We start from the raw sequence: 4,338 nt of genomic DNA on the forward strand, positions 1-4,338 counted from the left end.
AGAGAGAGAGAGAGAGAGAGAGAGAGAGAGAGAGAGTCAAAGAGAGAGACAGACAGAGAGATGCAGAGAGAGAGAGAGAGACAGAAACAGAGAGACAGAGAGAGACAGAGAGAGAGAGAGCGGAGAGAACGAGAAAGAGAAACTCGTGCATTCACAAACAAACATTCGCGTATGAAGTGACCCAAAATATTAACATAATAAAGGCGTCTGAGATTAAAATGTACACCTATTCCCCCTAGCCCGTTACATGGTCCAGTTTCTTTTTGTAGCTAATACCCCATTCAGAGATAACACGGAAACGTCATGGAAAATTTCCTTAGTGTTGCATAGCTTGTGAGTAAATATTATTAGGCCTATTTGACATCCCGAGTGGAAAAATTAGTGATGTCATATTTTCACACTAGGCCTAACTGAAAATTTAGATCCATGGGGGACTTCATGTTTCTTTCATGTGAGAAATTCTTGGAAGTTTTTTGCGTTCTACTATTGAAAAATTCATTGTGATTATAATTTCTAGACAGATTTCGTCTTTTTTGTGTCACCATTGCCTTGCACAATACACAGTAGAAATTAAAAACATTTCTATGGCTTTGAACCCCACTAGATCTAGTTTTCACTTGTAATAGTCTTCGTTTAAACATCTCTGTGTAAGACCCCGTCATTCGTCACTTTTCAAAATGTCGTACAGCGGAGTTTCAAACTTAATTAGCAGTCGATTTGTGTGCAGTACAGTTTAAGTTAATAACACCGGTGCTCAATTCAAAACTACAGCCGTGGCCAAATGTTTAAGACCACTTGACTGTATCATGCAATTTATCTGTTATTGTAAAATATCGCATTTTCTTCTTTTTTATTTTTAGAAGAGTTTCTTCCACTATTTCTAGTCTCCTGTTTCGTACACTTAGAACGAGTGTTCCCAGAGCACTCAGTCGATATTTTGAAGGCAATGAGCCTGTTTGAAAGTATTTTTCTTGACCAATAAATACACCAACATGGGGCGAAGTTTTTCACTTTCTGACGTTCAAAGAGCAATTAGTAGTTTTTCGCAGCGCAGGCTGTTCACAGCTTTAGAATCATCCCAAAAAGGGTATAGCAAGACCAGTCCACAAAGTTCTTGTTTATATTACCCATTTTGCCTTAAATAAAGTGTTTGGCTCTAGATCTAGATTCTCCCACCATGCTAATTAACTTTACTAGATCTAGATGTATCAGTAGGATCTAGATCTACAATGTAAGAACTATTACAATATTGTAGTCTACGTCAATTTTGAAAGCTAGACAATCACTAAAGACAGTGAAAATAAAATAGAAGCAACAGAAATCTGGTTTCTTAGGAGACTGCTAAGAGTATCGTGGAAGGAAGAGAAATCAATGAGGTAGTGCTTGATGAAGCCCACGTGGGACGCTCAATGTTAAAAACAACCAGGAAACGACAAATGCAGTTTTTGGGACACATACATAGACATAAGGGTCTTGAACACCTAGCTCTCACTGGCAAAATTGAGGGCAAGCGAGGCAAGGGAAGGCCCAGAACAACATACTTGGGTAACCAAAACAAATGGGTAACAGAGAAAGAACCGGAAAACGTCGCTTTTTTTAGAGCATCCAAGCAAAGGAATGTATGGAGAACCATGATCGCCGATGTCTGTCGCAGATCTGGCACTGGATGATGATGACGTCAATTCTACTAAATCAACAAATCGACAAACCTTCACCTTTCAGAAAGAGAAGAAACAGTGGGTGGCTCTATCATACTCTTTAACTTTTTCAAACAGGACATTGATCGTAACTGCCAAAAACTTCGTCAACAGTCAAATCACACGTCATGTTGTCAATTTGTTATGGGAGTCATGGGAGAAAATTATAATGTTGTTGATGTCTGATGATGGCTTGTTGACTTCGATCCCACGATCAAAGGTTGTTACTTTGCAGTCCCCCAGGGCACAAAGCAGCGTTAGGGGACTGCACAGTCCCCGAGTAAGCAGCGCTAGGGGACTGTCCCCTAACAACTCCCATCTTGTAAACCAGCCTGAAACCAAGACTGACTGTGGATTTGAAAAAAAAAGTGATTGGCGTTACAAGAAACAATGAGCACTGGACTGCAGAGCATTGGAACAAATTGATGTTTTGGGATTATTTGACTATGCAGCAGTTTGTAGTTCGACAGTATCATGTCAGAAGACCACAAGGAAAAAGATACGTGCAACGTATACAATGCAGACAATGATTTATTCGCCAAATCCGATGATCTGAGGTTCATTTTCAAAGTCTGGAATAGCAGGATTATATTATTTTAGACCCTGGAACGATTCTGAATGGTGAAAGGCATCTGGAACTGTGGTGGGACAAATAGTAAATACGCATACACATTCACAGGTGGAAAATTTACATGCACGATGGTTCTCCATGCCACAGAGAAAAAATTTTGCAAGAATACCTTTAAAAAGTGAAGGTCATGTCCTTACACTGGCTTCAAAATAGCCCTGACCTCAATCCTACTGAAAATCTCGAAAGAATAATGAAAACAAGGTCCAAAACAAACAAACGTCTGGAGCAAATGCCCTAAGGTGTGCAATCAAGAAAGTGTGAACCCTGGAAATTCCACAAGAATATTGCCAAATCCTCTTAACAAGCATGCTAGGACACCTTGTTCTGTCCAAGCAGTCATCCATGCAAAAGGTGAACCCACAAAGTACTTAGTTTGATCAAAACTGTTCTACAACAGCTTACCATAAGCGTATTTGAAGCATTAAAGCAAGTGTTGTCATATATCTAAATATGTTCATTTTATTACTAAAAGATGTAGAAAGAATCAGGTGGTCTTAAAATTATGGCCACGACGGTATAATAAAACTGATAATGATAATAATAATAATAATGATAGCAATAAAAAGTAATGATATAAATAATATAATAATAATACATTGAAACAATAGTGACAGCAATAATCGGGGAGAGCTATGAGGTCTCGGGCACGGGGAGACTTGGGACGCGTTAATTCTCGCTATACTATTGATAGTACACACTTTGACACTGGACCACATAATGTCGTTTAGCTAGCCATGTTTTTACCCCCTCGCTGCTCAAAACCGCGCATCTGGTATGAAGGAAATTGTGTTTTTTGACAATGGTGTGTAAACATTTTCATACCTCAGTTTGTAAGGTTTACACGTCACAACCGTGCACCGATATTACTGATAAACTATGTACATTAGGGTGTCTGTTACGTGCCAAATTCATAAAATTAAACAAAGTTTCCACGTGTCTGTTCGTGGGTGGTTGGCAGGTGCTCTGGTGTGGTTTGCTCCTTCTTTCTTACCAAACAACTGTCGTCTTTATCTCTCCTCTTTTTTATGTTTGTTACTCTCTTGTAATACCTCTAATCTTAGACACTTATACGACCTTATTGTGTTGCAAGTGCCGTAAAACTCTTACTAAAACTAAAACTAAACTGTGTCTGTTTCATGAGCATGTTTCCTACACTACCACCACGCAGGGAGACTTCGTACAGGGGGTGAAGTGACTTCGTACAGGGGGTGAAGTGACTTCGTACAGGGGGTGAAGTGACTTCGTACAGGGGGTGAAGTGACTTCGTACACTGTCCAATATCAACCTACGTCTTATGCAAGTATAATTGGAATCAGCGTTACTATAAAAATTGAATAATTTTTAAAACGCATTCTTGTGTTGTTGTTGTTGTTGTTGTTGTTGTGTTTCCTAGGCTCCAACCATTTCAAGGAAACATAGAGCCCCCCCCCCCCCCCACTCCCCCCCCCCCAAAAAAAAGAGTCTTTTTTTTTTAGTTCACTAAAATATAAAACTCGCCACGCATACACTAGTGTGACTCACTGCCTTTGCGCCGTGCAAAACCTGCGTGAAGAACAACTTGAAGAAATCTACTATGGAAGGCTACTTAAAACGGTGTGTTGTGGAAGATTTGGCCATTGTAAAATGAGACCAGTTCTTCCTCCGATACGAGACTCGACAAAGAGGTCAAAAAGCTCCTATAAGTTTGCCGTTAATAATATTATATGGCATCCGTTAGTGTTCTATTCTTATTGAAGTTTCCAGTGCGTTTTAACCACATTACTGCTGTGTGAACGTATTTACTCGCTTGTCTTCTCCAAAACTGGTTCTCTGCTTTTTTTTTCTACTGAACTGTGGGGGGGGGGGGGGGGGGGGGAGTAAGAATAAAAATAGAAAATATAATTACAGTACAGCAATGGAGGTTGTTTATTCTTAAAAAAGGTAAAGAAAGATATTATGGCTTTGTTTAAATCTTTCTTGACTGAAAGTTTTATTTTGTCAGTAGATGGAATTGTCTCAGCAGTGAAAGCA

The sequence above is a fragment of the Aplysia californica genome, unplaced genomic scaffold (genome assembly GCF_000002075.1).
Source record: "Aplysia californica isolate F4 #8 unplaced genomic scaffold, AplCal3.0 scaffold00086, whole genome shotgun sequence".
Classification (NCBI taxonomy): Eukaryota; Metazoa; Mollusca; class Gastropoda; order Aplysiida; family Aplysiidae; genus Aplysia; species Aplysia californica.